This window comes from Aegilops tauschii, chromosome 6 (genome assembly GCF_002575655.3).
Source record: "Aegilops tauschii subsp. strangulata cultivar AL8/78 chromosome 6, Aet v6.0, whole genome shotgun sequence".
Taxonomy (NCBI): Eukaryota; Viridiplantae; Streptophyta; class Magnoliopsida; order Poales; family Poaceae; genus Aegilops; species Aegilops tauschii.
In genome coordinates, this window is record NC_053040.3 from 107147641 (window position 1) to 107161252 (window position 13612).

The following is a 13612-nucleotide window of genomic DNA, read 5'->3' on the forward strand; positions in this document are numbered from 1 at the left end:
TACATCAGCATACTCTCGATTCTCGAATGAACAAAGATTTTCCCTTTTTACACACACTTCTTGCTCTTTTCTTCTACCCACTATCTTCGTCTATCCACCACCGCGGTCCAAGCTCGCTACCTTAGCTCGTAGTCTCTCTTTCCACCACTGCACCCCAACCACCCACACACACTTCGAAATACAAACATGTAACGTTGCAACTGTGTCATATTTCGCATCATGCATGTTTTAGTATGGTGGGCCCACAGTTTTTGTTATGCCACGGTAAACTTCTCCCCCCCGCCATGCATGGTTAAACCACTCTTGTTATTCATTTCTTCTACCAACTATCTCCGTCTATCCACCTCCCCGGTCCAAGCTCGGTATCTCAGGTCGCAATCTCTTCTTCCACCACCCCATCCTCACCCACTCAAACATACTTCGAATTACAAACATGTAGTGTTGCATGTTTCACATCATGCATGTTTTATTAAGGTGGGCCTACGTTTTTGTTGTGTCATGGTAAACTTCTTCCTCTTTTGTCCTCCTGCCCGCAATGTGATAAGAACATTTCCCCTCCCACTCCCACTCCCACTCCCACTCCCACTCCCACTCCAAGAGCTATTATTTTCAGACATCGAGATTGAAAGTGAAAATATGAGGAAAATACTTTCTTCTTAGATATGCATACAACATGGAATGCGTATTGAGTTCCAACGGCGGAGCTATGTGTGTTAGGGGGGGGGGGGGATTAGAAAAGATCCCTGAAGAAATTTTTATTAGGTGCTAAGATTAAATATAAGTGAAGCCATCTGCCCTCCCAAACATTCCTATGTTCTGTTTGCCCCCTCCCCCCCAACCATACTCAGCTAGCTCCACCACTGCTTGGTTCACATCAGTTGCATAGAATATAATATATGGACATAAACTATTATGAGATTTCAGGTCACATGAATCATTTCAGCAGTTGGAACAATTATGAGTATGAAAACAACCGAGATTCTTTTTATACAAAACACAAGACAATAGTTGTATCTTTGTCGTAAGTCTTCAGGACACTCAACCTTCACCTCTTGATGTAACTTGTTTAAAATGACTACATCTTTTAGATGTTCACCACTGAAAATCAACAGGCTAGTCTGAATTAAAATATGATTACATCTGCAACGGTGTCATCCAAAAAAACACATGAGTTTCTATCTCTCGCTCTCCCCCTCTCCATCTGAAGGAAATATGCCCTAGAGGCAATAATAAAGTTGTTATTTATATTTTTCTTATATCATGATAAATGTTTATTATTCATGCTAGAATTGCATTAACCGGAAACTTAGTACATGTGTGAATACATAGACAAAAAGAGTGTCACTAGTATGCCTCTACTTGACTAGCTCGTTAATCAAAGATGGTTAAGTTTCCTAACCATGGACAAGAGTTATCATTTGATGAACGGGATCACATCATTCGAGAATGATGTGATTGACTTGACCCATCCGTTAGCTTAGCACGATGATCGTTTAGTTTGTCGTTATTGCTTTCTTCATAACTTATACATGTTCCTATGACTATGAGATTATGCAACTCCCGAATATCGGAGGAACACTTAGTGTGCTATCAAACGTCACAACGTAACTGGGTGATTGTAAAGATGCTCTACAGGTGTCTCCGATGGTGTTTGTTGAGTTGGCATAGATCGAGATTAGGATTTGTCACTCCGATTGTCGGAGAGGTATCTCTAGGCCCTCTCGGTAATGCACATCACTATAACCCTTGCAAGCAATGTGAGTAATGAGTTAGCCATAGGATGATGCATTACGGAACGAGTAAAGAGACTTGCCGGTAACGAGATTGAACTAGGTATTGAGATACCGACGATCGAATCTCGGGCAAGTAACATACCGATGACAAAGAGAACAACGTATGTTGTTATGCGGTTTGACCGATAAAGATGTTCGTAAAATATGTGGGAGCCAATATGAGCATCCAGGTTCCGCTATTGGTTATTGACCGGAGATGAGTCTCGGTCATGTCTACATAGTTCTCGAACCCGTAGGGTCCGCAAGCTTAACGTTCGATGACGATCGGTATTATGAGTTTATGTGTTTTGATGTACCAAAGGTTGTTTGGAGTCTCGGATGTGATCACGGGCATGACGAGGAGTCTCAAAATGGTCGGGACATAAACATTGATATATTGGATGACTATATTCGGACACTGGAAGTGTTCTAGGTGGTTTCGGGTAAAACCGGACTGCCGGAGGGGTTACCGGAAACCCCCGGGGGAATTAATTGGCCACCATGGGCCTTAGTGGAGAGAGATGAGGGCAGCCAGGGCAGACCGCGCCCCCTCCCTTGGAGTCCGAATAGGACAAGGGAAGGGGGGCGGCGCCCCCCTTTCCTTCTCCCTCTCCTTCCTCCCCCCTCTCTTCCCTTGTTGGAAACCTACTAGGAATAGGATTCCTAGTAGGAATCCTGCTTGGGGCGCGCCCCATGAGGGCCGGCCAGCCTCCCCCTTGCTCCTTTATATACGGGGGCAGGGGGCACCCTAGAACACACAAGTTGATAGTTGTCTTAGCCGTGTGCAGTGCCCCCCTCCACAGATTTCCACCTCGGTCATATCGTTGTAGAGCTTAGGTGAAGCCCTGCGTCGGTAACTTCATCATCACCGTCGCCACACCGTCATGCTGACGAAACTCGCCCTTGGCCTCAGCTGGATAAAGAGTACGAGGGACGTTACCGAGCTGAACGTGTGCAGATCGCGGAGGTGCCGTGCATTCGGTACTTGGATCGGTTGGATCGCGAAGACGTTCGACTACATCAACCACGTTACTAAACACTTCCACTTTCGGTCTACGAGGGTACGTGGACACACTCTCCCCGCTCGTTGCTATGCATCACCTAGATGGATCTTGCGTGTGCGTAGGAAAATTTTGAAATACTACGTTCCCCAACAGTGGCATCCGAGCCAGGTCTATGCGTAGATGTTATATGCACGAGTAGCACACAAAGAATTGTGGGCGATAATAGTCATACTGCTTACCAGCATGTCATACTTTGATTCAACGGTATTTTTGGATGAAGCGGCCCGGACCGACATTACGCGTATGCTTACGCGAGACTGGTACTACCGACGTGCTTCGCACACAGGTGGCTGGCGGGTGTCGGTTTGTCCAACTTTAGTTGAATCGAGCGCGACTATGCCTGGTCCTTGTTGAAGGTTAAAACAACACACTTGATGAAAAATCGTTGTGGTTTTGATGCGTAGGTAAGAACGGTTCTTGCTCAGCCCGTAGCAGCCACGTAAAACTTGCAACAACAAAGTAGAGGACGTCTAACTTGTTTTTGCAGGGCATGTTGTGATGTGATATGGTCAAGACGTGATTATATAAATTGCTGTATGAGATGATCATGTTTTGTAACACAGTTATCGGTAACTGGCAGGAGCCATATGGTTGTCGCTTTATTGTATGAAATGCAATCGCCATGTAATTACTTTACTTTATCACTAAGCGGTAGCGATAGTCGTAGAAGCAATAGTTGGCGAGACGACAACGATGCTTCAATGGAGATCAAGGTGTCAAGCCGGTGACGACGGTGATCATGACGGTGCTTTGGAGATGGAGATCAAAGGCACAAGATGATGATGGCCATATCTTATCACTTATATTGATTGCATGTGATGTTTATCCTTTATGCATCTTATTTTTCTTAGTTCGGCGGTAGCATTATAAGATGATCTCTCACTAAATTTCAAGGTATAAGTGTTCTCCCTGAGTATGCACCGTTGCGACAGTTCGTCGTGCCGAGACACCACGTGATGATCGGGTGTGATAAGCTCTACGTTCACATACAACGGGTGCAAGCTAGTTTTGCACATGTAGAATACTTGGGTTAAACTTGACGAGCCTAGCATATGCAGATATGGCCTCGGAACACTGAGACCGAAAGGTCGAGCGTGAATCATATAGTAGATATGATCAACATAGTGATGTTCACCATTGAAAACTACTCCATCTCACGTGATGACCGGACATGGTTTAGTTGATATGGATCACGTGATCATTTAGATTATTAGAGAGATGTCTATCTAAGTGGGAGTTCTTAAGTAATATGATTAATTGAACTTTAATTTATCATGAACTTAGTCCTGGTAGTATTAGCATATCTATGTTGTAGATCAATAGCTCGCGATGTAGCTCCCCGTTTATTTTTTATATGTTCCTAGAGAAATATAAGTTGAAAGATGATAGTAGCAATGATGCGGACTTGGTCCATGATCTGAGGATTTTCCTCATTGCTGCACAGAAAAATTATGTCCTTGATGCACCGCTAGGCGACAGAACTATTGCAGGAGCAGATGCAGACGATATGAACATTTTTGACAAGCGCGGTATGATGACTACTTGATAGTTTAGTGCACCATGCTTTATGGCTTAGAACCGGGACTTCAAAAATGTTTTGAACGCCATGGAGCATATAATATGTTCCAAGAGTTGAAATTGATATTTCATACTCATGTCCGTGTCGAGAGGTATGAGACCTCTGACAAGTACTTTGCCTACAAGATGGAGGAGAATAGCTCAACCAGTGAGCATGAGATTGTCTGAGTACTACAATCGCTTGAATCAAGTGGGAGATAATCTTCCACATAAAATAGTGACTGTCAGAGTTCTCTAGTCACTATCACCAAGTTACTGGAACTTCGTGATGAACTATAATATGTAAGGGATGACGAAAACGATTCCCGAGCTCTTCGTGATGCTGAAATCGACGAAGGTAGAAATAAAGAAAAGCATCAAATGTTGATGGTCGACAAGACCACTAGTTTCAAGTAAAAGGGCAAGGGAAAGAAAGGGAAATTCAAGAAGAACGGCAAGCAAGTTGCCACTCCCGTGAAGAAGCCCAAAGCTAGACCCAAGCCTGAAACTGAGTGCTTCTACTGCAAAGAAAATGGTCACTGGAAATGGAACTGCCCCAAATACTTGGCGGATAAGAAGGATGGCAAAGTGAACAAAATTATATATGATATACATGTTATTGATGTGTACTTTACTAGTGTTCATAGTATCCCCTGGGTATTTGATATTGGTTTAGTTGCTATGATTAGTAACTCGAAACAGGAGTTACAAAATGAACAAAGACTAGTTGAGGGCAAGGTGACGATGTGTGTTGGAAGTGATTCCAAGGTTGATAAGATCACCATCGCACACTCCCTTTACCTTCAGGATTAGTGTTGAACCTAAAATAAACGTTATTTGGTGTTTGCGTTGAGCATAATATGATTGGATCATGTTTATTGCAATACGGTTATTCATTCAAGTCAAAGAATAATTGTTATTCTGTTTATATGAATAAAACCTTCTGTGGTCATACACCCAAGGTGAATGGTTTATTGAATCTTGATCGTAGTGATACACATATTCATAATATTGATGCCAAAAGATGCAAAGTTGATAATGATAATGCAACATATTTGTGGCACTGCCGTTTAGGTCATATTGGTGTAAAGGGCATGAAGAAACTCCATGCTGATGGGCTTTTGGAATCACTTGATGCTTGCGAACCATGCCTCATGGGCAAGATGACTAAGACTCCGTTCTCTGGAACAATGGAGCGAGCAACTGACTTATTAGAAATAATACATACTGATGTATGCGATCCGAAGAGTGTTGAGGCTCGTGGCGGGTATCGTTATTTTCTGACCTTCGCAGATGATTTGAGCAGATATAGGTATATCTACTTGATGAAACATAAGTATGAAACATTTGAAAATTCAAAGAATTTCAGAGTGAAGTGGAAAATCATCATAACAAGAAAATAAAGTTTCTACGATCTGATCGCGGAGACAAATATTTGAGTTACGAGTTTGGTCTTCATTTGAAACAATGTGGAATAGTTTCGCAACTCACACCACCTGGAACAGCACAGCGCAATGGTGTGTCCGAACGTCATAACTGTACTTTATTAGACATGGTGCGATCTATGATGTCTCTTACCATTTATCACTATTGTTTTGGGGTTATGCAGTAGACACAGTTCCATTCACGTTAAATAGGGCACCATCTAAATCCGTTGAGACGACACCGTATGAACTATGGTTTGGCAAGAAACCAAAGCTGCCGTTTCTTAAATTTTGGGGTTGCGATGCTTATGTGAAAAAGTTTCAAACTGATAAGCTCGAACCCAAATTGGAGAAATGTGACTTCATAGGATACCCAAAGGAGACTGTTGGGTACACCTTCTATCACAGATCCGAAGGCAAGATATTTGTTGCTAAGAATGGATCCTTTCAAGAGAAGGAGTTTCTCTCGAAAGAAGTGAGTGGGAGGAATGTAGAACTTGATAAGGTAATTGTACCTTCTCCCGAATTGGAAAGTAGTTCATCACAGAAAATAGTTCCAGTGATTCCTACACCAATTAGTAAGGAAGCTAATGATGATGATCATGAAACTTCAGATAAAGTTACTACCAAACCTAGTAGGTCAACCAGAGTACGTTCCGCACCAGAGTGGTACGGTAATCCTATTCTGGAAATCATGTTACTAGACCATGACAAACCTATGAACTATGAGGAAGCGATGATGAGCCCAGATTCCGCGAAATGGCTTGAGGCCATGAAATCTGAGATAGAATCCATGTATGAGAACAAAGCGTGGACTTTGGTGGACTTGCCCGATGATCGGCAAGCCATTGAGAATAAATGGATCTTCAAGAGGAAGACGGACGCTGATAGTAGTGTTACTATCTACAAAGCTCGAATTGTCGCAAAAGGTTTTCGACAAGTTCAAGGTGTTGACTACGATGAGATTTTCTCACTCGTAGCGATGCTTAAGTCTATCCGAATCATGTTAGCAATTGCCACATTTTATGAAATCTGGCAAATGGATGTCAAAACTACATTCCTTAATGGATTTCTTAAAGAAGAGTTGTATATGATACAACAAGAAGTTTTTGTCAATCCTAAAGGTGCTAACAAAGTGTGTAAGCTCCAGCGATCCCTCTATGGACTGGTGCAAGCATCTCGGAGTTGGAATATACGCTTTGATAGTGTGATCAAAGCATATGGTTTTATACAGACTTTTTGAGAAGCCTGTATTGTAAGTGCATCTAGTGCCACCCCTAGTTGGTTTTGGAGTATTGACGACAAACCTGTTTGAGGGACTAATGTGTTTGTGAGAATTGCAGGATAACACAGGTAGTAGTCCCTCATTGATTCGGTTTACCTACCGGAGATGACCCCTAAAAATGTGTGAAGACAATGAAGACAATGGTGGTATGTGAAGATATTCACAACAAAGATTATGACTCGAGAAGACATTCACGTGAAGACTATGGAGTGCGAAGACATAGCTATTTCGTAGTTTCCTTTTCTTCTTTTGTTGAGTCATAGGAACCACCGTACTGTAAAGTGGGGTCCAAGTGAACAAAGTCGGAGTGACTGAAGTGATGCGCAACCAAATCCTATGTCTTCGAGCGAAGACAATGAGAGCAAATCTTATCCAGAGCTGGATGAGTCAGCTTTACTTGTAGCCCAAGTCAAGCTGCCGCGTGTGTTTGAAATCTGACCGTTGGACACGTGTCAGTTCCTTAGTGACCCAGGGTCATTTCGGAAAAATCAGGTCGGGTTGCCTATTGGCTATAAATAGCCCACCCCCTACACCATAAATTGGTGGCTGCTCAGAGTTAGTGCACGGCTTTTGTCATTTGAGAGCAACCCACCTCGAAGCCTTTGAGAGAAAGATCCTTGCGAGGACAAAGCCCAAAACACCCAAAGCCAAAGAGTGATAGGCATCACTGAAGTCTTTCTGTCTGCATGACCTGAAGACTTGTTACACTTGAGGACTGTGAATCCTCCAGCCGGTTAGGCGTCGCGTTCTGGGCATCCAAGAGTCATTGTGGATTGCCGGTGAACGAAGTCTGTGAAGGTTTGGAAGTGTACCTTGAAGACTTACCAGAGTGATTGGGCGAGGACTAAGTGTCCTTAGCTCAAGGGGAATAAGGTGAAGATGCGGTCTTCTGAGTTGAATCTCAGCCTCCCTAACCAGACGTACAGTTGTCACAGCAACTAGAACTAGTCCAACAAATCCTTTTCCTCACCAAGCAACTGGTTCTATCTCTTCTCTCACTTATTTACTGTTTGTCTTTGTGAAGTCATTTGCATGATTGTCTTATCTGTTTGACTTCACTGTGTGACGACTATTATTGTTTAGCTTCATACTATCTTCCATCTTGATCCATACTACCTAGCTGCTATTAGTCTTCGTGCTTTAGCTTCATTAATTGCTTGACTATGGCTTGCCTAGTGTAGTCTACCTTCTGCTGCATGTCAATAGGTTCATTTCTATTGTTTGTCTTCAAATCTCCCATGTTTTGAAGACTTTCATAAAAATCGCCTATTCACCCCCCTCTAGTCGATAACTAGCACTTTCAATTGGTATCAGAGCAAGGTACTCCCTTGTACTGTGTGATTCGGTTTAACCACCTGGAGTTTTAGCTATGTCGACTGTAGGGATAATCAAAGTCTCCGCCGCGTGCCCTGTCTTCGATGGCACTGATTACCCCTACTGGAAGAATAAGATGCGTATGCATCTTGAAGCCATTGATGTCGACCTCTAGTATGTCGTCAAGAACGGTGTTCCCAAGGGCGGTGAAGGTGTCACCCGTGCTGATGTCAAGAAGTTCATTCAACTGGATTCTACTGCTAAGAACATCATCTGTGGTCATCTGACCAAAGGACAGTATGGCCGTGTGAGTGCTCTGGAAACTTTGAAGCTAGTCTGGGACTGGCTTTCCAAGGTCAACGAAGGCGTCTCAACCCAGAGAGACTCAAGGATCAGTGTTCTCCAATGAGAATGTCCAGCTCACGTTTGATCGCCTCACTGACATCACAAATGAGCTTCATGCTCTTGGCGCCACTGAGATCACCAAGCATGAAATCGTCAAGACACTCCTAAGATCACTTGACAGCTCGTTTGACACCCTAACCTTGATGATCCAAGAACGCCCTGACTTCAAGACTCTCGATCCGTCTGACATACTTGAGAGGCTCAACACACACGAGTTCCAGTTATCTGAGAAAAGAGAGATCTATGGTTCTAGCTATGGGCGTACTCGCGCTTTGAAGGCAAAAGTTGTTTCCTCATCTGAAGAAGAATTTGACTACAGTTCTGGGGATCCTGAAGACATTGGAAAGGAGCTTGCTATGCTTGTGAAGAAGTTCCAGAAATTGACCAAGAAGAAAGGCTTCTGAAAGTCTTCAAGATCCAGCTCGAGAAATAATGAAGCTTCTACTCATGACCGCAAGAAGAGAACATGCCACAAGTGCAAGAAACCTGGTCCTACATCTCTGAGTGTCCTTAGTGGGACAATGAGAAAAACAACAAGAAGAAGAGCAAGGAATATGATTCTGATGACAAGAAGAAGAAGAAATCCTCAAAGTCTTCTTCCAAGTCTTCGTCCAAGTCTTCATCACATAAGAAGAGCTCATCTGGCAAGGCTTGTGCTTTCGTTGGCAAGGAAATGGATTCAGAGGAGGAGTCTGCTTCTGAGGAGGCAGAGGTGGAGTCTGAGGAGGAGTCCGACTCTGGCGTTGCAAGTCTGGCTTTAGCCACAGCCTACGTTGCCAAGTCCATCTTCAACACTGAAGACAATGGCTCCGTCACCAACGCTGATGCTAATGACGAGGACGACTCTGCCCCCACCTACTGCTTCATGGCACGTGGTGCCAAGGTAAACTCACGCGATGCTTACTTTCAAACATCAAGTGAAGATGACTCTGATTGTGAATCCAAACCTAGCTACAAAACACTTGCTAAAATTGCAACTGAACAACAGAAAGCTATGGAACATATTCAAAAACTGTTAGACAAAAGCGTTACCTGTTGGACGCGGAAATGACCCAATCTCAGTCCTTAATTGAAGACATCAAAAATCTTCATGTTAAGTACGAGGAACTTGAAAGTCGTCATGAAACGCTCTCAACAACTCATGAAAAGCTTTCCTATGATTATCTTCAAAGGAAGCAAGAACTTGAGAAATTGAGAGAGTTCATGAAGATCTTCAAAAAGAGAACGAGTCACTTCATGCTCAACAGACCAGTCACGCTCAGGAAGGATTTGAACCACCCTGTCTAAAATGCCTTGAGCGTGATAACGCTACTTCTGTTGCTGAATGTTCTGCTACTGCCTCTGCTGCAATATTTTCAACTGCTGATGTGGTAACTAACCCCTCTGCTGAGGATGCCACCACTATTGCTGATGAAAATGCTAGGCTGAAGACATTGCTTGAGACTGGGATGTACGAAAGTCTCAAAGGGCATCAGACACTATGTGATGTCCTCAAAAAGCAGATTCTGAACCGAAATCCTAGGAAAGAGGGTGTTGGGTTCGAGAGGAAAATGAATGTTGATGGTTCTTACTGGAAGCCTGAGCAGTACCCCAAAACCACATGGGTTGCTGCAAAGGGACCTTCAGTGGACCCATCCACCTTATCTGGCTTCACTTGTGCTAACCCGATTATCATTGATGAATCCTTTGATGCAAACTATAAACTGTTTAAGAATCAGAATGGTGAAGTGTTTGCCAGGTATATTGGTACTAACTGCAGGAATGGACCACCCCTGAAGAAGATCTGGGTGCCCAAAAGGTATCTTGAGAATCTTCCTGTGAATGTCATCATGACACCTCCAGGGAAGAAGACAAACCCTAGACCAAAGGCTTCATATAGACAGAGGACTCACCAGAGTCACCCTAACGCCAATGTTATGCAGGGAAATCATACTCAGACTTATGAATATGAGCGTGTATCATCAAACCGCTATGTTCATAAGACTAAGAACTATTCTGCTTACTCATATGAGTATTACTCACCTCCTGCAAGGCTATTTGCTAGGGCTCCAAAGCCGAAGTTCTCAGATGCTGCACTTAGACTCATTGCTTCGAAGCCACCCCTCAAAATGTGGGTGGTTAAGAAAACTTAACTCTCTTTTGCAGGGAAAGGTCTCCAGCCGGAAATCAAAGGCGTCTGATGCTTATGCTGGGGACCTAAAACATCTTGTAGGGCACAAGATTAAATGCCCAAATGGTCTCACTATGTATTTTGTACCTGAATCGCTTGCCAATCATCCTATCAGTCCTAACCTTGATCTGAGCTTTGATAATCCTCTTGTCCGTCAAATGTTTATGCTTCACAATACTCTTGGTGAAGCCTATCCCCCTAACTGTACTGTAGGGTATGACACCAAATGCTTCAGAATGGATTATGGACAATGGATGCACTAATCACATGACTGGTGATCGAAGTCTTCTCATGGACTCAACCTTACGTCCATCTGACAAGAGTCACATCACATTTGCTGACACTGGTAAAAGCAAGGTATTGGGTCTAGGTAGAGTTGCAATCTCAAAGGATCAGCACATGGATAAAGTGATGCTTGTTGAATCCCTTGGTTTCAACTTAATGTCTGTCTCAATGCTTTGTGATTTGAACATGATTGTGATATTTGGAAAATATCGTTGCCTTGTTCTAATGGAATCTGACAAGTCTCTAGTCTTTGAAGGGTACCGGAAAGATGATCTATATATGGTAGATTTCTCATCAGGACCACAGTTGGCCATATGTCTTCTGGCAAAAGCTTCAGAGTGCTGGCTCTGGCATCGGAGGCTAGGGCATGCTGGCATGAGGAAGTTGTACACTCGCGAAGAAGAAACACGTCGTACGCATCGAGGGCGTCAAGTTCAAGAAGGATCATCTGTGTGGTGCCTGCGAAGCTGGAAAGATGACGAGGGCCAAGCATCCCTCGAAGACAATCATGACGACATCTCAACCCTTCGAGCTGCTACACATGGACTTATTTGGTCCTACTCACTACTCTACTCTTACTACCACTGCTTGTCTCTATGGCTTCTTCATTCTTGATGATTATTCAAGATATACTTGGGTGCACATAATCCTCTACAAGAATGAAGTGTAGGATGTCTTGAGACGCTTCACCAATCATGCCATGACGAACTATGGCATCAAGATCAAGCACATCAGAAGTGACAACGGCACAGAGTTAAAGAACACCGGCCTCGATCTTTAACTTGATACATTAGGCATCACTCATGAGTTCTCTGCTCCATACACACCTCAGCAGAATGGCATCGTGGAGCGCAAGAACAGAACACTTATCGAGATGGCTCGGATGATGCTTGATGAATATAAGACTCCAAGAAAATTCTTGCCCGAAGCCACTGATACTGCATGCCATGTCATCAACCGTGTTTATCTTCATAAGCTTCTGAAGAAGACATCCTATGAGCTCCTAACTGGTAAGAAGCCAAACGTCAGTTACTTCAGAGTATTTGGTGCTAGGTGCTGGATCAAGGATCCACATCACACTTCAAAATTTGCACCGAAAGCACATGAAGGTTTTATGCTTGGTTACGGAAAGGATTCACACTCCTACAGAGTCTTCAACCTCTTTCACTATAAAGTGGTTGAAACTGTAGATGTGCGGTTCGATGAGACTAACGGCTCTCAAAGAGAGCACCTGCCAAATGTGCTAGATGAAGTTCCACCTAGTGAATCCATCAAGCTTATGGGAACTGGAGAAATCATACCGTCTGAGGCTCAGGCTGAAGAGGAACTTATCATCGCTGCACCTAATCAACCTGAAGACAATGCTCAGCCCGAAGACAATGCTCAAAATGAAGACAATGATCAGCAAGAGCAAAATCTTCGTCCAGTTCATCCTCGTGTTGCAAATGAAGTACAGATTGAGAAGATAATTGATAGCATAAATGCACCTGGTCCACTCACTCGTTCAAGAGCAACACAGCTAGCTAATTTCTATGGGCACTTTGCATTTGTCTCAATATCTGAACCCAATAAAGTTGCTGAAGCCTTCATGGAACCTGAGTGGATTCAAGCTATACAAGAAGAGCTTCAACAGTTCGAGTTGAACAATGTATGGGAATTGGTCAAGCGTCCTGATCCTCGCAAGCACAACATCATAGGCACTAAATGGATATATCGCAACAAGCAAGATGAGCATGGTCAAGTGGTCAGAAACAAGGCTCGCCTCATTGCCCAAGGGTACACTCAAGTTGAAGGGATTGACTTCGATGAAACATTTGCTCCCGTGGCTAGGCTTGAAGCCATTCGCATACTGTTAGCCTATGCCAACCATCACAACATCCTTCTGTACCAAATGGATGTGAAGAGTGCTTTTCTCAATGGCAAGATTGAAGAAGAAGTGTATGTTGCACAACCTCCTAGCTTTGAAGATCCAAAACATCCTGACATGGTATACAAGCTCAACAAGGCACTATATGGCCTCAAACAAGCCCCTCGTGCTTGGTATGACACACTCAAAGACTTCCCGAAAAGCAAAGGCTTCAAACCTGGTTCTCTAGATCCTACACTTTCCACGAAGACATATGATGGCGAACTGTTTGTGTGCCAAATCTATGTGGATGACATTATCATCGGCTGCACTAACCAGAAATACAGTGATGAGTTTGGGCACATGATGCAAGAGCAATATCAGATGTCCATGATGGGTGAGCTGAAGTTCTTCCTAGGTCTTCAAATTTGCCAGCAAAGCAACGACATCTTCATATCTCAAGAAAAATATCTCAAAGACTGCCTGAAGA